The sequence below is a fragment of the Pleurodeles waltl genome, chromosome 4_2, assembly GCF_031143425.1.
Source record: "Pleurodeles waltl isolate 20211129_DDA chromosome 4_2, aPleWal1.hap1.20221129, whole genome shotgun sequence".
NCBI lineage: Eukaryota > Metazoa > Chordata > Amphibia > Caudata > Salamandridae > Pleurodeles > Pleurodeles waltl.
Genome location: NC_090443.1, coordinates 935,519,605 through 935,543,028, shown reverse-complemented (window position 1 = coordinate 935,543,028; position 23,424 = coordinate 935,519,605).

The window sequence follows — 23,424 nt, the reverse complement described above, 5'->3', positions numbered from 1 at the left end:
AGGGCCCCAGGTGCCCTCAACAGCTCCAGGGCAGATTTCCCTCCCTAGTATGTGAAAAAGTTGCTGTGAAAAAGGAGTTCGGTCCTTCTTATTGTGTACCAGTTCCAGTCCTGGGGTACATGGTACCAGAACTGTTGTTCTACCACCGCTGCCTGGTTCTTAAGAAAACCGCTTCGTCTCTATCGACAATGTCGAGCTACACCATATGGCTGATCCTGCACAGCAGACCAAGAGGAACAACCAGTTGTGCCCGAATCCCTCTCAATACTGGTCAAGATGTCCCTCTGCAAGTTTTGAGCAGCAACGCTGATACCTCTCTGCGCTTGGAGAGGATGAAAACATATCTTTCATTAGTTCCACTAGCATCTTTTACAACAAGTAATACAGAAAATGTTGACCGATCAATCTCAAATTCTACACAGATGACATAATCTATTACAAACCACCACGGGAGACCACTGTTAGTCCTCCTCATCAAAATAAGGCTCCAGTTTTTGCACAAACTGCTTCTGGATACTTTGCCATCATCACTGACACTTTCTCAGACTCATCTGCCCTTTCTACATCCAAACTGTCAAAATCATGTAATCTGATAATTTGGCTCAAAACAAATTACTTTATTTTCTCATGGAACCATCTGTGGCTTTCCTTGACTGTATTAGCTTCCCTCCTTTGGATTGGCTTTATTACTTTCTTCCTACTGATACATGGTCATTACCTTCCTGAACGATCAACAGGTGGATGCGGTCCTGAAACCCCATTTCTCTTCTCACAAGGTCCACAGAGACATGTCTTTCATGAACATTTCCACTACACCAATTCCAGATGGGATTGTTTGGGATAAAGTCACATTATATATATACGGCCCGATGGAGGTCATTAAAATTCCATATGCGTTTAAGCTTTTTATGGGTGATGTAATAATACCCGAAGTTGTTTCTGATGACTGGGATGTGAAAACAGTTCATTGTATGATGACTGAGTTGTAGTATTTTACTGAATTTGAAAGTGAGGATGTTTATCAATCCAAATTAAATTATGGAGACATGTTATGTTATTGTTAATATGAACACCATTTCATTGACAGAGCAAGTACCCCAAAAACGATTTTAGATTACACACAATGGGAACACTGTCCAACTCCACCACAAGGGAGTTCTAAAACCTATTCCGAGAAATTTGCATATTTTTCTGGGCATGATGTTAAAAATGCTGAGTCAAATTATTTCAAATTGCCATTTATGGAAAATGTACATATATTATTGACAGATACAGAATACATTTATTCGGATTCCTTTGTTTCCTGGTTGGCTATAGAAGGCTATGAATATTGGTTGAAGTCGATTGACTTAAAAAGTGTGTGGGGAACAAAACATTGGCAAATAAGGGGAAAGGATCTTTTATTTAGAACATGTCTGATACCTGTTCAAAAGATATTTTTAAATGAAAGTGTACAACAGACAAGTTGTTTAGGTTTAGCAAGAATTAAGGATTTAAAATGCCCCCAGTATTCCCGCCCGTGCAAAATTTGACAAATGGCAAAAATTTGTCAATGCAATAGAAGATCAGCTCGATGAATGGGACCAAAATGACACATTTAATGCTTCACTTTCACATCCTGGTGGGTGGTTATTGTGGCCAATAGATACCAATGGGTGTCATAAACATTTTGTAAACTCCATATTTGGTTTTAGAACAAGTAGGCCTGACCCTCAATACGTATCATCTGACCACACGGGTATAGTAACAACATACAGTGTAGGGAAACTATGCCAGCAATGGTTGAAGAGTTCTTCACTAGATGATGATAAAGAACACCCCAGTCTCCTGTCTAAAAATACTAATTTACAGGAAAACAACACAGGAAATGCTTCTTATATGCAGTCTGTAATGAAATTTGGAAGCTTTCCCAACAAGAAGATGCTGCCAGTTAAGGCAAATAGATTAGGAAAATTTACAGAAGGCATTAGCTGTTGTAGATAATCGGATTAATACCCTGTCCGACCAAATATACACCTTAAACAACATTGTTTCCTCTGCAATAGACATAGTACAGAGCAAAATGTCCTCTTTACAACAGGGACAGAATCAACTAAAATCCATTATGCAGTCAGGTTGGACACTACAAACACTGAAAGAAGGTCGCGTTCCCTGGCAACACGTTAGCGTGAGGGACATATTTTCTACATTTAATTTAACGTGTCAACTACAACTAATGGCTAAGAAGGAAGCAACTTATGTCATGTTAAATATTGAGAAATTAGAAAAGTTGCCATTCACTGTGGCAGAAATAGAATCTGCTGAGTGGTTAATACACGGGGTCATCAATCTACCTATTTCAACACTTCAATTCACATCCTGCTTAACACACATTGCAGTGGGCAGATATGAAAGGCTAGGAGATAGTTACATACACGAGGTGTGGGAGCTGTCCTTCTCGTACAAATGCCTCAGTGGCATGAAGAAGGACTTTCTTAGTGGTAGTGAATGCAAGACTTCTGTCAGCCATTTGATGGTTTGTAAACAGCTGTCCTTGCATGGGGCCGTGTAACGCTTCGACGGACAACTTGGCTTGTTAGCTGAAGGGAGTCCCAGTCTGCGTTCCAGGTGCTCTCGAATGGCAGCTATTTGCTCCTTAATCGTGAAAGCTGTTGTGAGATGCAAGCCGGAATAGTTTATGTTGTTTCAGTTTCCAAAATTGTTACATGCTGCTGTAATTTACTTTTTCCTCCTACACGACAGAGGGAAGAAGCTGAGATTTGGCCCCATATCGCTACTTCAAATGTGAATTTTGACAAGTTCAGCAGACTCAAGGCATTATTGTTTCAAAAACATGTGGTGCTTACATCTGCACGCAAGACCTATGCGCTTAAGGTTGCGAGGTCATCTGCAGATATACAGTCCCTTTTAAGTACTAACTTTCTGAGAAACTTTGGTGAACTCGTGGTTCAGATATTTAACGGGTCCAGTACTACTGGAATCGCACATTTCTTTAAGGCTGTTGGTTCTGGTTTCATTCAAACCTTTTTCCCTATATTTGGCTTAATATCTTCAGTCATACCCTCAATATTTTCCAGTATTTTCAGGGTATTTCCGATATCTTTGGCTATAACTGGTGGCATTTTGCAATAGCTATTTTTTCTGCGCAATGGCTGTCCCTTTACAACAAGGAGGATTGAAAGTGCTTCTACCAGTGCAGCTGTGTCGTGAACGCATGATGCAGTACTTTGGAGCACCACTCCTGGAGCAATTGGAGTGTGACAGGTCTCTGTCATTCAGAGCAGTTTTCCATTGTGTGCAGCCCGTGTTTCAGTGCCTTTGGCACCCTTTTGAATGTGCACTGAAAGTTTGTCTTTCTACGCAGCCCTTGCTTTCATTGGACGCTGATCTGTTGATGTTCTCGCTGAGGACTCATTACCAGACATGCGCGTTGAGGGTGTGTTTGCTGCGGGAAGCTGTTTATGAGTTGCCCTATGTGGATCAAGCAGCTCTAAACACGCTGTTGAGCACACCATGGAATACTGCTGCCTCGGCTAGTTCTCAGGCTTTGGAACACAAATGCTCCTTGGTTTTCCTTGGCAAGGAACTTCCTACTTTACCACTTGCCAAGTGGAAGATTTCTTATCTTCAATTGTCCCGGATTCAATTGGTGACTTTAAAACGTACTCTGACTTTTGAAATTCTGCTTCTCGACGCCACAGTTAATATTTTAAATTGTCCTTTTCATACATGCTCAATTGTCTTTTAACTTGTCATCATTGACATTCCCATATATATATGCTTTAAGATGAATTTTTGTAGCTTTCATATATTAAATTAGGCTTTGAATCACCTTTGAGCTGGCAAGGGAAGGTTGTTGTGTAGCCATTTTAGCTATAGTTTTATACACGTTATTTTAGCAAAATAGGCCTGCCGCTGTGCACTTTAACATAGATATATTTTATTTAGCTTTGTTATAATATTTCAACATTAGCCACATTTTCAGATTTGTTTTATTTCCTCTATCTAGCTGTTCTTCACCTAGGTCAGGAATGTGTTATTAAACAAGACATTTCTTTCACTCTGTGCTTTTCTCAAGGCAGCATTAAGATAGGTTGCCAGCAAAAGTGGTACGCTTTGTCTTCAATGTTCACAGAAACATACACACTCTTAAGTGGGAATCCTTTCTTGGAACATCAGCTGTTTTACTATGAAAACACTACTATGACCCATGTACATTAGAGGGAGATTCCAGCCAGATGACCATGACTGTATGCTGAATGCTAATTGCTTTGCTACAGCTGCTTATGTAGACTACAGGCCTCTTGCTCAGGTATGAGAGAGGATGCCTTCCCAGGGGGAACCTGAAATGCAGAATTAGAGCTTATTATGCTGTGCTCTAACATAGCTTAGGTAGGAACCATCCCTACAAACCTTAGTGACAGTATGGTAGCCTTATTTTTGTGTTTTACTCTCCTTGTCACAATTTTAATCTTATTGTGCTTCATCGTCCAAGGTATTGCAATACATGCTTTACTATCTAAGATGCAGGTACTTCAATAAAACTTTATTGAACTATACTCTGCCTCTGATTGTCCTTGCATATGTGAGACTAATGTAACTGAGAGAAATGGATGAGATCTGAGTGACCATGATTCCCCTGAGGAGTCATGTATGTCATGCACCCAGTTGCCCCAATCATCCCTGCTCTTGGGTGGAGATGAGGCCATGCTTTGTTAGCCAGAACAAATCCGGATTAGGCCGACAGGTGTGACATGGTGGAGGATCAGATTCAGTCCCCAGCAGTACAGGTGATTCTGCCACCCAAATCCAGTAGTCTCATTAGGATAATGAGAACCTACACGGCACTTGCATATGGTGGTCACTAATGTAATCTTGTTTGATGTGGTCATAATAACAAAACTAACAATAATTGTAGCTCTTGATGATTTTAATTGAACGCAAGTAGCTCTTATTACACAAAAGACTGAAGATTACTGGGATAGAACATAATTATGCAGAAAAGTCCATGGCTGCAGAACCACGTAATTCCAGTGGCTCTGTCCATATGTCACTTTCCTAATAATGTATCTGAGCTCAAAAACACCCTGAGCATGCCAGTATTCCCTCCATCATTCCCCTACTATTACACCGTGCCTCAACCTTTGTACAGATCTCTATTTGCTTGCTATCTAGGTGCACACCATACACATACAATATGTTGAAATACCCAAAAATTGTCCAAATCACAAATAGACTTTTTAGAGACAATTTTGTTTTTATAATTTGGTTGATTTTAAATGTTTAAATGTTTTTTACCAAAGAATGAAGCCATCTGTGCTTTGGAAGGTGCAAGAGAAGCTGCACTGCATTGTTGCTCAATACTTTGGTCGCCTTCACAATGATCACAACCTGTTTAAAAAAAAACACAAAACATCCTGCGGATGAACAACTATTAAAACCTTGACTAAATCAAATGTGAGACAGGAAATATATGGCATATTACATCTATTCATTATATCGCGCTTGTCAAAGAACTGATCTATTTCTACCAGTGATAGGCATTGACCCATATCCAGGACTCACAATCACAAACCACATTCTAGACAACACGTTTTATTAAATTAATAGATACCAAATCTTTTCTAGTAATGATTGGAACCAAATTACGTAGAGTGCTGATGAGCACCCAACCACAACTAGTGTTAATGGTGGGTTACAAAATGTTTCTAGTACTGATGTGACTAAATCACTTCTAAGACATATGAGAACCAAATATGTTTCACTACAGTGCCAACAAACATCTAGCACTTACGGTGAATAATAGTAAACACAGGCATCAGAATATACAAGAAACAATAGGCAATATATTACTTTAAGCACTGCATGCCATGAAGACAGTGCTGGTACTGAGAGTCAAAAACTACACATAATAGTTGTGGGCACCAACATCCGGCAGCCACCAGCCATAAGCCAGATTAATCCTGATATGCTGCAAGCTATTTATAGTATTGACGTATACCAAGTCATATACAGTATCGGTAGGTAGGAACATACATCTAGTAATACTAGTGGGCACTAAGGCCCTCATTATAGACCGCCAGGATCACCGCAAGACCGCCACATTATGAGTGTGGTGGGTTGGCCTCTGCCAACCTGCCACATCTTCGCTCATACAGCCAGGGCAGTCGGACCCCCTGGGATGGAGATGAGCATCTTCGACCAGGCGGTCCATCGAAGACTGCCGGCGGTATTGGGAACCACCTTTCCACCATGGTTTCCGTGGAGGTAGCACCACCACGAAAACCCTGGCGGAAAGGCTACCAGTGACAGGGAATTTCTTCCCTGTCACCGGCAGACGACACACATACACACTTACATTCATACAAGCACTCACTTCTACATTCATAAGCGCATACAAACACGCACACACACAGACATGCACACACGCAGACAACACCCACTCACATACACAACAATAAGGCGCTAGAGGCTTTGAGACATTTTTTGGAAGGGAACGTCTACCTTGCATCTCATTGACGCAAGGTGGTTTCACACATCCAAAAATGACTTTAACTTTAATATTTTGACACTAGATGGGTCTAACGTCAAAATATAAATATGGAGTTAGGTTTGCGCTGAATTTGCATTAAAAAAATGCCTCAAATTCAGTGCAAACAAAGTATAAAATGCACCTTAGTACTTTAGTGGCTATAATCATATTTCTACCACAGATAGACAATAATTCATTTCTAGAGTCTCAAGATTACTTATGGTACCAGAGTCCACTAAAATACTTCTTGTACCAAATAATATGAAACCCGTTATAGTAAGGAATGTCAAAAACACTGTCAGTTATAGCAAGCAACACATTTCTTGCAGTATTCTTCAAATAGCCACAAGCCTGGATTTAGTACCAAACAACATCATGTAATTCAATCAAACCAACAGCATGAATTTACTTACAGTACTGACCATCAAAACTCCATCAAGTTTTTACAGCCATTAAACTATTCGTTCATTTGTGTTAGTGTTTAGGTGCATATAAATTGCACACCACAAAACCTAATTATCATCCAAGCAATACAGCCATGACGGCTCCGTGGTATAATGTTCTACTATTTGGCCTTGGGTTTTGAGTTCATATTTGCAAATACCAGGAGTATAAATGGTGGTAATTGTTGACCTTTTTCCAAGGTGGGTTGTTCTGAGCTATCAATGCACTTACATGTGAAATAGAATATCTTGAGGATGGCTGTGGCTTGCACTGGGAGCCAGCTCATCCTTCTTAACTGTGCAGTGATTACATGGCATACTTTAAATCCAAAATAAGCAATGCAACCCTGGTTTCGATTTTTATGGTTGCATAAGATGGCAAACCAGCGTAAAGAGCAATGATGTATTTAAGCAGATATACCATCATTGAAACAACAGCAATGGGGTGTGTTTCAGGGATTTTTGTTGCTGTAAGCAGTTTTTTTTTTAAGCTGCTACCTGAGAGTTCTAGCTGTCATCAGTCATTTTTTGCATTTCAATTCATTAAAGAGTCTGTGGTATGGGCAGCAAGTGACTAGATCTTGAGAAGATGAACACATAGGACTAGGTTTTAAATTTTTGACCCATTCCATTTGAAGCTACTTTACCCTATTCTCCAGTCTTTGTTTTAAGAGACTGTGACATTTGTTATTTGTGCATCATTGGTATAAAAGGAGAAATATAACTTTTAGGACCAAAAAGGTGCATGAATGAGTTAAACGTGAAGGTAAGTAGGGATTAGAGAACTGGGGAAATCTTTATATGTCACCTAGGAAAGGAGGAACAAAACGGAAATTTCTGAATACACCTGAAAAAAAGATCTCATCCTTTTAAAATTCACACTTTCACACAATATGCAGATTGCTTTTTTTTGCGATCTAATGTGGCATGGCAGGTGCATAGCTTTAAAGTCTGTTGATTAAAGTGTCATATGAATAATAATTGGTTTCGCTGAGTAAAGTTGACAAGTGTAGTCACACAAGTAATGCATGTGTTGTTCCAGCTGCTAGGCTTGTCTGATATCTGAATGCTTTCTCTTCATGCCATCAGTTGGCAGTTTAATGATGTGGAAAACCTGAATAGGTGCTGGACGTATGGGTGCTGAGGATGCCACACCATCCCCAAAGTAACCATGCTGGAGCTCAGAAGGCAAATGACCAATAAGGGTGCTTTTAAATCTTGTTTTTATCTTGTCACCTTTGCTGTGTATTCAAATGTCAGGCTATGTTTTCTGACACATTGCTGCTTATACTTTTAAAAGGGAGGTTGGTGTTGGCTTTTCTTTCTGTAACTGCCATGCTTCAGGATTTTTCAAAGTAAAGTAAACTATGCCACAATCTAGCTAGGTGTAGTGAGCATGAGACAAGAAAGCTGTTGGATGTCATTTTTCCTAACTCACAACGAAATGTAAATACCTGTAAATGAAGTGTACAAATATTTCAGAATATATCAGCAGTTAGAAGAGAACAAATGAAGCACTTTTTTGTAGTCCTGAAGTATGACAGAAAAACAGATTTTAAAATGATCACAACAAATTGTTGGATATGGCCCTTTTGCAGGGCTATTCCAAAGCTCTTTGCCTCTTTCCTGTATTTTGACTGTGTGCTAAATTTCGTTTTTGCTGGCTTTAGGTCTCTGGGCACTTTACCACTACTGACCAGTGCTTAAGTGCAAGTTCCCTCGGTCTAAATAGTATTGGTGATTGGTTTATCCATGATTGCCATATTTGATTTACCAGTAAGCCCCTAGAATAGTGCACCATGTGTTCTCAGGGCCTGTAAATCAAATACTACTAGTGGGACTGCAACACTGATTGTGCCACCCCCAGGAGTAGCCCTGCACACATGTCTCAGGTCTGGCATTGCAGTGCCTGTGTGTGCAGTTTTAAACTATTTCGATCTGACAAGTGCACCCACTTGCCAGCCCCAAACATTCCCTTTTACAATACATAAGTCACCCCTAAGGTAGGCCCCAGGCAGCCCCATGGGCAGGGTTCAGTGTATTTAAAAGATAGGACATGTACTGGTGTGTTTTACATGTCCTGATACTGTAGTGTAATACTCCTAAATTCAGTTTTCACTATTGCAAGGCCTACCTCTCCCATAGGAGTAGCATGGGGATTGCCTTGAAATATTTTTAAGTGTCATGTCCCATTGGAAGCAGATAGAGATATGGAGTTTGGGGTCTCTGAACCCAAAATTTTAAAATACATCTTTTGGTGAAGTTGGTTTTTAAATTGTAAGTTTGAATATATGTCTGGGTCAGGATGATAGTTGGGCTGTTTGTGAATTCACTCTAGACAGTCACACAAAGGGAGCTGAGTTGTGCCCTGCATTACCTAATGGGTCTTCCTGAGATAGAGTGATGGGGGGTGCTGACACTTGCTCCTGAATAGGGATGTGCCTGTCCTTACACAAAGCAGTCTCCAACCCTATGGTGTGTGTCTGGGGCCACAGCAGGAAAGGCAGGGCCTTGTTGACTACAAAGGCATTTCTTTGAAGTATGCCCTCTTCAAAGGCTAAAATGGGTATAAGTACTGGACCTCTGACCCCACACAGTTAAAACACTTCTGGACTTAAGACTGTTGCTTTGTTGTACTGGCCTGCTGCTTGCTGCTTCTGTCCTGGGAGTGAAATAACTGCTTTCAAAGGGCTTGAACTGAGCTTGCCTCTCATTAAGAAGTCTCAGGGGCATCAAAGACTTCACCTGCCAGTACCTGGGCCTTTCTGCTGAGAGTCCTGACTTGCCAAGTGGTGCCAACTCCAGTCCAAGGGCCCTTGGAAGTGAAAGCTGGTGACATGATGAACTTGAGGCAGCTCCTTCCCCGAAGCTAGAGAATCAATGCAGCGCCTGCCTTGCAGCTGCAGAATTGATGCAGCGCCTGTTTCAGTGTGGCTCCATCAGCACAGCGCTTCTGGATATTCCATGCATCGTCCCTGGAGCATCAATGTCTTACCGACCCCGCACAGCAGTAAGGAACTAAGGCTGCGTTTTCAGAAATCAACGCATCAATGTTCCTGCATGGAAATAATCAATGCATCACTTCTCCTGGGCATTAAGGAACTGATGCATCACTTTGCTTTTCAGTGCCTCAACTCCCCTGCGGCCCCCATCATCTTTGTTTTTGATGCATCCCAGGTAGTATTACTAAAAAGATACAATCATAGATTTCTATGGATCTCGACTCATTTCAAAGTTTAAAAAGGGATATCTTTACTTGTGTAAGTTGGATTTATGACATTCTGGTCTTGGGTTACTCACATTAATATTGGCTATTTTTCTAAACTAGTGTGGAGTACTTTTGTGGTGTTTTCACAGTGTTACTGTGTGTGTAAAACCACTTTACACATTACCTCTAAGATAAGCTTAACTGCTTGTGTCAAGCTACCAAGGGCATGAGCTCCCATACTATGACTAGAGTGAGGCTCCCTATTTGGACAGTGTACAAACCACTGCCAACTAGAGACCTGATTTCTAACAGAAATCAATACATTTGGTGTTGCACAGATGAAATATTCACGTAAACCTGGTTTCACGTTAGATCTGGCATCCTTGGAATGGTTCTTCCCTAACATTTTGCCTTCAACCCTACTGTTTTGCTGGCTTTGGGACTCTGCACACTTTACCATTGCTATCCAGTGCTAAAGTACTTCTGCCTACTCCTTAAAACATGGTAGAATTGACTTACACTCAATTGGCCTATTTAATTTACTTGTAAGTCACTAGTCTAGTGGTACCTGCATTCAGGGCCTGTAGAATAAATGCTACTAGTGGGCGTGCAGCATTGATTATGCCATCCACCTAAGGAGCCTTTTAAACGTGCCTTAGGCCTGCCACTGCAGCCTGTGTGCCATTTTAAACTGTCATTCCGACCTGACAAAGTAGACCTTTTGCCAGGCCTATACCTGCATTTTGAATACAAATAAGTCACCCCTAAGGTTGGCCCTGAACAACCCAGAGGACAGTGTGCAGTGTATTTTTTAAAAGTAGGGCATGTGCTTTTAAGTTTCACATGTCCTGGCAGTGCTAAATTCCTATATTTGTTTTTCACTAAGGCAAGGCCTACCTCCCCCATAGAATGATATTGGAGTTACCTTATCACAGTTAATAAGCTGTAACTTCCAACTGGGAGCAGGTAGACAGTTTGAGTGTGGTATCTAAAGAACTGTACTTAAAGGCCTCTTTACTGGTAAAGTCTGGTTTTTAATCACAATTCTGAAAATGCCACTTTTAGAAAGCTGTCATGTTCTTGTTCTAACCATTTGATATCTGTGATCTGATCCTGGGTCACATGACTAAGTGTAGCTGGTGGTTGGTCTTTGTTTAGGGCCCCCAGATAGTGAGACAACAGAAAGATATGTGATGGCAGATTTAATGAGGAGCAGGAGCTGTCACCTCCCATACTTGTACATCACAAAAGTTCTACCTGAGCACTCTCTCAAAGGGGTTTGACACTAGTCTTTTGTCACCCCAGACAATCTGGGGCCAGGGCAGGGAGGCCAGACATTCTAAGTGCTTTTGGGGATTGAAAACCTATAGCAGTCTCTCCTACTTCAAAGATATCACCAGGTATAAACATTGGACCTCAGACCACAATTTTCAGTACACTTCTGGGCCTGTGGACTCTTCCAGGAAGAAGGACTCCTGTAATGCTGAAAGGATTGACACTCTGCTGGACTGCTGATCTGAAGGACTGATGCATGCTGTGCTAACCTTCTACCCTCTTGCCTGTGTGAGAAGGAATGGATCTGCATCTCTAAACTCAGGACCCCAGAGTGACTCCAAGTGTTAGTTGGCTGGCCCCCTGATCAGAAGCCTCAGGGTCATGACAGGTTTCCCACCAATTTAACCTAGCACCTGGACTCTACCATCTGTGAGTCCTGCCCTCCCAAGTGGCGCCCTCCCCCCCCCAGTCCTGGACACTTGCACGTGGGCCTGAAGGTGCTCTGTCAGCCTATCTGTGGATCCAGCAGAACAGAAGCATCTCGTTCACGGCACGGTGCATGTCCAGTAGAACTGGCGCATGCAGTTCAATGTATCAAACTCAGAATCACTGCATCGCCTCAGCTCCACAGACTTCCCCAACGTAAGTACTTTGCAACATCCATTGGAGCACATCGCAGCCAAGGCATCTCCATGTAAAGTTACTGGCTTGCACTTCACAGATCCTCAAATAGCCACTGTGTGATACACCTCCTCATACGAACCTCTCATTTGTCTCTGCTGCGCAACGTATCCTCAACATGGGACTCTGCATCTCTTCACAACGAGGACTGAGGTACTGTGCTCAGGTAGACTAAGTGAATCATTGTAGCTGGCCCGTGCTTCATCATGGTCAAACTAAACTTGTGACTCTGTCTGGTCTGACACAACCAGATAATCACAGGTGAGGCTTTGTGTATTTCTGGCACTATTTTCATTTAAACCTTTAAAATTGTGTATCTCTGGGCCTAATGATTGGCATTTTTGCCATTTTAGTGTAAAATAATTTATTACATTGTACTCTATTTTTCTCAATGGGTGTGGGATTCTTTTCACTTAATTAATGTTTGAAATGCTGCATAAATACTTTACACATTGCTGCTAAGTTAAGCCTGACTGCTATGTGGCAAGCAGCCAGAGGGCTGACCGCAGGTTACTTTGGGTCTTGCTTGTGACTTCAACCTGACAAGGATTGTGCTTGCTGCATGAGTAGGATTTCACGCTCCTTAAATATTAAACATATTTCTTATACCACATATTATTGTTTTTGTGCTATTTAGTTTTATTAGTAAAACTGTATGTCTTTGCAAATTGAGTTGTTATTTCAATGGAAAATGTGCTGTATGTAAACAATAGTGCTCTACAAAACACCATGCTAAAGATATATTTGTGACAGTCTTTTCCAGAATGCACCACCAGCTACATGCTAAACCCATACCACTCTTCTGCTGACTGCATTTGCTAGACTTGTTCTTTGTGTGATGCTTGGATTTTTCACAATCCCTATGACTTAAGTGAAGAACCATTGATGGCAGGTCCCCCACTCTGAAATTTGTTTGAGTACCACTGTCAGAGATTTCTTAAACATTGTCCCAACTGCAGTTTTAATGCAAGGGGCAGACACCCACGGCTCTCTCTTCAGAAAGTACAAGAGCCCTATTGTCCAGGCTGTCACTCTCCCGAAAGATTCTGTCTCTATAGTTAAAATAATTGACCGTAAGAGGGGGCGGAAAGGATGCAAGCGCCTGTCTGGGATAAGTGCTTCTGGGGATGTGCAGCATTTTCTTTTCAGATTAAAAGCTCACAGTGCTTGGAGCTGCTCAGACACAGGCAAGGGCAATGTATGCCGAAGAAGGCTAGGCCATGTTCAGTTCCTGTCATATTCAAATAAATTAAATCAAAGGGTTTGCATTTATGCAGGTGTCTGAAAAAAGTCTCTGCTGTGACATGAAACACATTTGTGTAGATATTTTAGCCTAGTGTAATTCTCTGTAAGACCCCAGATGATTGCCTTTGCCGAAGAATTAAACCATCATGCAATAATGCAGCAAGTTCAGTTTACATCACTGTTAACTACTGGACATGGAAGAAAGACAGTGTAAATTAAGTTTGTCTGAAAGGAAGCCTGGCAATGTTTTAATGTAAAACCATTTCTCTTTTAATAAGGAAACAATTCTGTATTGGGTGGTGAGTGTAGTTACGGGGCCACGCGAAATATATTGTTGTAAGCTGGTTTATTGGGAGATCAAGAATACACATATTCCTAGCCCAAGGTCCCAACCAACTGTTACCACCCTCAAGGTTCCACTGTCATAATCATATCAATGTCACTAAGCTGTGACAACAATCCCATATCATAGCAACAACATAACGTAGCAACACCACATAACTCTCCCTTTACACTAAACAAAATATGTCAAAGAACAAATAAAGAAAATAAAGCATCACATGTTAAAAGTGCAAGAATAAAATATATAAACATAAGCATTTCAAAGGTGACACACAAGAGTATGAATATAACAAAAGGAGGATGTGCCTCACATCAAATAGGCATTTTTAATACAGAGACTGCTGGTGTATTAACCAAACCCCATCCTTGCATCCGACAGTGGCAGTCTCCATAGTACAAATGCCTCCATGACGGGAGGCACGTCCTCGTTTTCCAAGGAGACATTACTAAAACATTGGAGGGTCACATTTTTTATATGAAGCAAACATGCATTTACATGAGTACTCTCAAACAAGTTCAATTTGAGCTTGATTATAACACAATCCACTGGGGGGAGGAAACCCAGACACACACCTGGGTTCCACTCCTTGTGGGAAGATTAGATATGCTAATATAAAGGTCCTGATGAAATGCTAAGTGATCGTTTTTTCAACACATTTGAAACATGAAACATGTTGACCACAGACTAAGATCTAGACACAGTAGGTCAAACTTATACTACAAGATATACTTCTAGAATTTAGAGACGAGGACCATCATGTCTAAAAGTCTCTCACTCTGTTTTTAAACTGCACATTGCCTTGGAACACTATTAAATTTCTACCCCAACAAGTTCTATAGTTGATTTTAGTTCACATTTTTGCAATCTTCTCAACCACTGACTGGAAAGACATTCAAACCCCCAGTCACCCATTGGCGATTTAAAGATCTCTGACAAAACAGCTTTTTGTGGGGCCTTTTGGGCGTTGCAGTGCCAGCCCAACAAGGAGCAACCCAATGAAGAAGCATGCCTCCTTCAGATGGTTGAGGGCACTTGCTCATTTGAGCAAGATACAGACTTAATTTATAGTCTGTCAGTGTGGAACAGTATATTCCCTAGTTTCAGGATTGGCTCAAATAGTCTATTACCTTGTTTTAACCTGTCAGGCAAATACACAACTCATATGCATAGTCAAGAAGTCAAAGAGACATCCTATGCGAGGAGGGTCCCTAGCCGAACCCTCAGTATTTAATACTTTAACTAATGTTCTGTGTGTAAGATAAATTTAGCCCCCAACAGGAATTGCCTAAATTTCTCAGCTGCCTACAAACAAACTAGCATCTCCCTTTCAAAGATGGAATATTTTTCTTCATGTTACGTCAGGGGAAAAAAAGCAAAGGACACTGTAGTTTCTATCCCATTGCTGGCAATTCAAGATAAAACAGCACCTAGCCCCTTTCCACTGGTATCAATTGTCAGAACAGTATGAGCTTTGGGCATCTCATCCTTGTAACAGAAATGCTGTATACATTTAATATTTGATCCTTTTGAATTCCTTTTGCAGTACTTCATTCCACTCAAAACTCTGTTGAGTTTTCAACAGTTGCCTCAAATTGTGAGTTTTCTCTGCAAAATTCTTCACAAATTTAGAATAGAATTCTGACAGTCCTAAGAATGACCTTACCTCTTCTTAACATGTAGGGGCAGGAGCACCCCTGATTGATTCTATTATTTCCCTTTTTGGAAAAATCCCCTCCAATTATATCATGGACTGCCTGCAGAACTTGCATTTTTCTAATACAGGAGTTACTTCATATGCCTACAAAATCCCTTGAACCTTGAATATGTTACTATCATGTTCACTTTTGCCCCTACAAATAATCAAAGTATAATACTGGACATACGACTACCTGAGGAAGATCACTCAGATGTTTGTGCATCAGCATCTGAAATACAGCAGCAGTAGATGCCAAACCAAAGGGCATGAGGATAATTAAAAACACCCCACAGATGTAATAAAGGCAGTCAGGTTCCTACTCTCCAGATGTAGGTTCACTTGGTGGCAAGCCAATGTCAGGTCAATCATGAAAAACCATGTGACTTCTTTGGTCATTACAAGTGACTGATCTAAGGTAAGGGAAATTGTCTACTATGAAGTTTCTAATTAAATCTCTACATTCTATGCACAACCTTATCTTCCTGCTGGCTTTCCTTGCAGTGACTAAGAGTGCCAGCCACTCGTCGTTCTCTATAGGTTCAAATATACACTTCCTTTGTAAAGTTTCCAATTCACAGGCGACATCATCCCTGACACTCATTCCACTTATATTCCTGACCTTGTGGCAAACAGGTACCGCGCCTTCCTTAAGCACTATTTTATGTGCAAAATGCTTCAACTTGCCCACCCTGCCTGAAAATACTTCAGGAATTCTCTTCAGCTTCTGAACAAGAACCAGTTCTAATTTCTCAGAAAAAGCACTTGATCCATGCTGTTTGGGTTTAAAAAGATATTTAAAGCCCTTTGATATACCCATCCTAATGCAGAGGGTGCTACATCAGCAACAGATAACTTACTAATGACTTCCCTTCCCTTAAATTCAAAGGGTAACACCCTATAACCAAGCATAGGAATCATCTAGTTCATGAACATAACACGATGTATGTCAGTTATTTTTAAATGACTGCCTAATATACCTGTAGTTTTACCTTCCCATGCCTTTTTCGTTGTTAACAGTGTACCGCAAGCCTGAGTCAGATACAATTGCAATTCTGACTCCACAGATAGTCTTATCACACCTGGGTTTGTTCTTTGGTCCCATGTCTAAATTCAGTACTGGACACTCAACCGATAACACTCCTTCGGTTTCATTTATGTTATTCTCATCTGAGTCTTCAGAGTCAGATTTCTCTGACATCAACTCTACACTCTGCAACTTCTTGTTCTTTTTCCTTCATACTTTAGCACAATGTCCCATGAATCCACAGAATTAACATTTGACCTTAAGGGCAGGATACTTCTTGTCCCTAGCAAGGTGATCTTAACTACCAAACCTGAAACAGTTAAAGCTTTTATCCCTGGAAGGCACCTTTGTTTTACTTTTGGCACCATCACTTTCCTTTCCCATGTTAATGTGCACACTTGAAACTTTACATACTAACACATTCGCCCTCTCTTTAAGGTCAGATGCAGTAGAAGCTGTTGTGGCAGCTATGACGCATCTTTTTAGAGCATAGTTTTCAAACTGTAGGGTGTACCCCCCTGGGGGCTGTGGCTGAATTCCCAGGGAAGACGCAAATGCATCTTAAACTACTTGTAAAAGAAGATGACTGGAAGCGAGATTTCATTTATTTGGCACACTTACAGGCTATCTTCATTTACAGTGTATGAACTGCGATCGTGAGGCCATGGGGCAGGGTCAATAAGTGGGGTCACAGATTCAAAGAAGTGGCTGAAAAGATCTACATATTCTGTAACTTGTTTTTATTCCTTCAATTGTAGCACATATAAAATGAAAAAATAAACACAAGTTAAGCTGATGGGTATGAGAATGTACTATTTTAGGGTGTCAGGTCTTGTTTGGCTACTGCATTCCTTGTAGAGTTGCTGTGTGTGACAAGACAGTCACAGAAAATAATCGTTGTTGCGCAGTGGGAACCATTGGCTGTGTATTGTGTTTTTATAGTGCTGCGAAGTCCGTCAGTAGCAGAAAGCATTGTGAATGTCAGCCATTATTTTTATTTATATGTATATTAGTAATACATAATCAGACTATACCGCAGAACATTTTTACATCTGTCCATTAAAAGGACAGACTACAGAACCATGATAATCCCATCACATTACCTCTAAAGATGAATAGTTTTCACAGTGGAGTTCCAACTAACTCCACAAGTTAAAGTGTATACTAGCTCCCAAGCAATCTTTATATTTGGTGATTAACCAATTGTAAACATTACTTTTCAGGTAGCAGACATCAGATGTTTTTGTTGTACACAAAGGGGCAGAAATCCTGCTTTGTGTCTCAGGCCTAGGAGTGATGGTCTAGTGAAATTGGTATAGCAGACTTCTAGCTTCACAGAGCTGTAGGTATGATTGGTGTGACCAGTCCTGTGGCACCAGGTGCCAGTGTTATGGGGGCCAGCTAAACTCCATGTCTGTTTTGCTATTTTTCCTGATTTGCTTTATGGCCCATTGGCCACTTGCTGTGGCATATTTTACTTTGAGCCTCTGAATAATGCACTGGGGCTGAGGAGTGTGATAGGCTTACAACACCCAGTTATGAGGAACAGATCTTTTTGTTTAGTTTATGTTTTTGTTACATGAATTAGCTTTTTTCCAAATCTCACATTTATTCTCCCTGAAATGATCCCATAAGCCATGTGCCTGTGCTCAGCCCTGCCCCTTCTGAGTCTTTGCCAAGAAGGTTTGGAAGGGGCCCTGACTCAAAACATTTTATATGGAGTGCTTAGAACAAACAATTTGAAGACCTCTTTTTTAGAGAGTTCACTGGCAATGATGTCCTTAAGAGATGAATTGTCATTTACCCAAAGCCTTTGTTGTACGTTTGAATCATTACTATGCATGATAATTTGGTCATGGATGAATTCATCATGTAATGTGCCAAACGTATAAAAAGTTACCAGTCTTTTGAGCGGGAAAACATAATTTTCAATATGTTCTGAATTACCCTGTTTCCTCTGAAAGAAATTGTATCTATCTATAGCTGCACATATAGCTGGTAATAAAATAATTGCCAAGATCCTTCAACGCATGTAGAAACACATCATGTTCTCCTGCTATTCTGGTTTTCTTTCCATTTGGTTAAATACTCAAACCCCTTCTGGTCCCAGAATATATACAATAATGTTCTTTTGTTGTGGAAGTGGAACAGTCTTCAGATCCTTCATCCTCTATGGCTGAGATGTGATTTAAAAAAATTATTATTTCCAGTCCTGCCATTTCATTTAGGCTTTTCCAGGGCAGGGTAAAAATGGCAGTGGCAGAGCAAGCAAAAAAGTTTGAGAAAATAATTTTGACCTCTCAATGTTAAAGTACTTTAATCACAATATAAGAATATAAGTGCAATAGCGGAACACAAACACATTCACTCATATAGTTCGACATGTAAGAGTGCACACATCACCAATGCATGTAGTCACCCATATAAGAGAATTCCAATAAGGAAGTCTCATTGAAGTGAGAACCTTGGTAGATAGTAGTCCACAAAATTAATGTGAGTGTTACCATTAAGTCCTTGTACAAAAGGTGTAATTATCACTGCTGAAATAGTTGACATGCCACAATTGGTGTGCATATCACTGCTATGTCCTCTAAAGACTTGGACCTGAATGTGTGACCAGCTGTAACTGGTGTGTGTATCACCGTTGACTGAAAGCTTGCAATGCGCTTCAGTGAGATAATGTCTGTAACATGCTGCAATTGGTGTGTATGTCACCGCTAACTGCATCTCTAACCACAACAGAGGAAACTCTAATGTAATCTCCAATAATTGTAGGTGCTGTGGTGGAGAAGTCACGAAGCCTCTAAGAATAACAAGTAAGGAGCTCCTACCATGGCCACCACACGCAACATAAAGCATGCTTGTCTATAGATTGCTAGACTCCATGCAGTCCTCTCAAGGGACATACCACGTTGCATGTAGTATCGCTCCACTGATGTATGGTTGAGCTCGCTCTAAGTAGTACCTTGCACTGAGCTCCTGGCCATGCAATGGGTCGCGTTTGGTTACAATCTCTTGCTCTACCCTTAACCTTCCAAGGCAAAATGTCGGAAATCCCAGAACCACAGCAGTCTCACCAACAAGGAGGATGCTGCTCTCAAGTCGGAACTCAAAAGAGATCTCCGTCCACACAGCAAGTGATGGGCAAAATAAATCTTTCCAGTACAATGTCCCAACCAACTGTTACCACTCTCAAGGGTCATAACCATAACCATGTCACTAAGCTCTGACAACAATCGCATAATATAGCAACAACATAACAATGCAGCACCACAGCAGTTCGCCATTGCTATGCATAGTAATCATTCTGTATTCACTTTTTAAGTTTATACATGATTTGATATAAAAGCGAGTGGTTTTACTAAGAGTGGGCTGGTTGATTTGTTGATAAAACTCTTCAGTGAGTCTTAATTTGATTTTGCTAACTCATTGAATCAAGGTAACTGTAATTATTCTTGAATGGCAAGAAACACTTTTTTCACTAAAAAAGCTGTTTATCATAATCTGTGTGTACAATCACTCTCCATGTTTAGGAAAACAAATGAGAAGTGAAGTTGTTCCACCTATGTGTGACCCTTGCCTTTGAAGACTTAAATGTTAGAAGATCCCTCCTCAAAAGCCAGGAAGTAAACAGAATCACTGTTGCTTACTGAAACATAAGCCAGTTGCACTTCTTGCTTGCTTTTCTTTTTCATTGCACATCACATAATAGCTCATGGAAAAAATGTAACTGCACTAGAAAGGAGTAGAAGAGTGCAGGCAGCAAGGTAGGAGTTGTGAGCCAGAATAGGTTAAAAGTCCTGATGCCCTCCTAGGCAGGTGTGGGAATTGACCTAGAGACATGGAAAGGAGTTTGGACATGAACAAACTAGGGTTTTGCAATATGGAGCACTCCCTATACTAGGTATAAAAGCCACTGCTGCCTCACCTCTACCTATGGAAGTGCTAGCCTTCATTAAGGATAAAGGTTGTGGCAAACAGTAGAATCATAAATGCATTTTTATGTTTAATACATGGCTCTCATACTACATCTTCATTTGCTTGAAAGAAGATGCTAGTTAAGAGAAAATTGCATTCAAGATAATTTGGCTCATTTTCTTCCTCCAGAAAATGAATATTGTCCTCAACCCACAACTAGCTTGGGATGCACACAGTCAGAAAGTGATGGGCTTTAAATCTATCCACAAATTCAATAAATAATAAATCCTCTTCTACTAAAAAGATGGATTCCAGAGCATAGAGCATAGAAAATGAATGGAGCTTCTCCCAATTCCACAATACTTTCCATGGTGAGGTCCTGCAACCCCACACCGTAGAGGTGGAACCTGTCTGAACTCAAGAAAATCTACAACTGTACAACCAATCAGAATTGCTCCAAACTGGTATGAAGAAATTGCATCAGCAGAAGAGAAGTGCCTGCATTTAGATGAAGCTTTTTGTATTCTTAAATTCTTCTACACCCGGGCTTCCAGTAAGAATATTTAGAGCTGTGGAAGTCCCTACAAGCACATTAAATTGAATCGATTATTTTGCAATACTAGACACTAATTTCAAGGATAAGGCTCTTAACCATCTCTTTTTTCCTTTTACTTTAATAACATTGTATTGAAGTTAATTGAGCAGAGAAAACAATCTTACAACATCAAGATGTAAATATGAATTACTATGATGAATAACTTTGCATATAACAAAAAAGCATATTTGATCAATGTAAAAAAACTAACAATTAAATGAACAAAACTCATTTTGAAAGAAAAAGCTAAGGAAAAGAAAGGTAAAATGCAATAAGAAAGAAAAAAGGGTCAAGGTAAAGTATTTCATAAGTTTGCAATGAAAGTAAATCAAACTTAATCTTAGCTTGTACAGTTTGAGCAGAAATAGTGTAATTATACGGTTATCACAAATATGATTACACCAAGAGCAAACCAACAAGAGGAAGAATTATTCCATGAAGTTGTGATGTGCCTGTGCTAACGTGTCCCTTTATGATAATTTATTACACATCAGGAGTCGTTTTAGGCCAATGAATCATTTGACCCAGTTAAGAGACACCTTAGGACGAGATAGCTAATCAATATGTCAATCAATACGTCAATAATCCCATCAATATTTATCATAACAATACATTTCACTTTAGTCAAAGTCATCAATTAATTCAAGACACTACCATGACCTTGCAGTCATGAATAACCACACCAGTTTAGTAGAATTCTATGAAGTTTTATTCCCTATTGATTACAATTCTAAAAGCAGATGCGTTAATCTCAAAACCAAGAAGCATAATAGCATAGTCACGATATGGCAACTTTGGTAAGATTTCATTAAGGCGAGAATCACAAACATCAGAACATGACACGGCGTGAACATAGATCAATTTAGCAGAGTGTCAATAACGCGTCAGTTCAACAAAGCATCGATTCAGTCGTTTGTCTATTTGCCTCAGTTTAGTGAACACCTGTCCTAACCACTGATTAGCATTGGCATGTTGGGCTTCATGCAAAACAATTTAGAACACCAATTTGGAAAACATCTAGCTATGGTCTCTGTCAAAAGTAAGCAGGTGGTACCTAGAAAGAAAAAGCAAACAGACAAATCACAAAATTCATTGTCATAATTACCCTCCAAAGTTTAGGTCAGCGCACAGGGTCAGTCTCCGTCTTCAGGACATCAGTTAAATCGCCATCAGTCAGAACTCAGCTACGGGGAAAAATGGGCACTTCCCTCATAAGGAGGTAAAGTGTAAAATGGGCAAATCTAAGGACGAGGATGGTTCTAAGCAAACCAATAAGTCACCAAACAGAGTGACAAAGTTTCTGGATAAAATCAATAGCATTCCCTGCCTAATTCTAAATGGCTCCCTGTGTCATGGGTTTTTATCCCTTTTCCGTTGTACATTCCCCTAAAATGTCATTGGTCGTTGGTTATACCCCACTATCTTTAAGCTATTAGAAAATGCATTAGGTCATTAATCTTTCATCCCATATTATTTTACAGACATTTCATTGGTCCACATGATTGACGTCTTCAGAGGTAGCACGTCTGGTATGATTTCATCCTTCTGTAATTCTTTGCACATCTTTTGGTCAGTAGCTCCATTGTCTTCACCGGTTTGAGCGACCTTGTACATTACATTAATCTACACTGTTGCATTTGGATTAGTAATTTCTATAAGCAATGGGGATTTCATGGGAACGGATCTACTATAGTTACATTCAGCCTCTAGTTTGAAGAAAACAAGGGGTCATGTCCATTTGCGAGTCAGCACACTGCAAGATAGGAAAAATACGTTTAATATGAGAGCCAAGCAGCTAAGCTTTGGCTCATGCTAACTTAAGGCCTACATGGATCTCAGCACAAATTCAATAACGCAATCATTAATAATTAGTACAAAACCACACCCCAATAACATATTTTATCAATATTAGTCATTTTTATTAGTTCCCTTATACATTGGTGTCACTCCCCGTGGTCACATTTCAAGTGCACGTTTTAAGCAAATCACATTAATACAATTACTTAAGCAGCATTATCACACATTAGTTCATAAACATTTCATGTTAATATAGATTACATAAACTATGCTCTCTCAGTCCCTCCTCTGATGACGTTCGTCATCACACAAATCTTTCCCTTTCAACCTTTCATGTTTAATTTTTCACCTTGCGCATAATGCGCATTTCAACATCTTGTCCCTTGTGTGAACTTTCCCAAATTTCATTGAATATTTTCTCCCTTTCACTTTCTTCATTTCTCTGGTTTCTCTTTGTCCAATTTCTCTTAATTCTGTCATTAATTTTGCATGCTCCCCATAAACCTATTAAACAGACCAGGACAATAAATAGACCCCCTAGTATTTTTGCAAGCACCCCATTCCAAATATTGCTAAACCAGCTCCCTACTGGCAATTCCTTTTCCCACTTTCTCCCACAGTCCAGGTTCCTTCAGTTCCTTCAAATCTGTACTATCTCTAGTTAGGT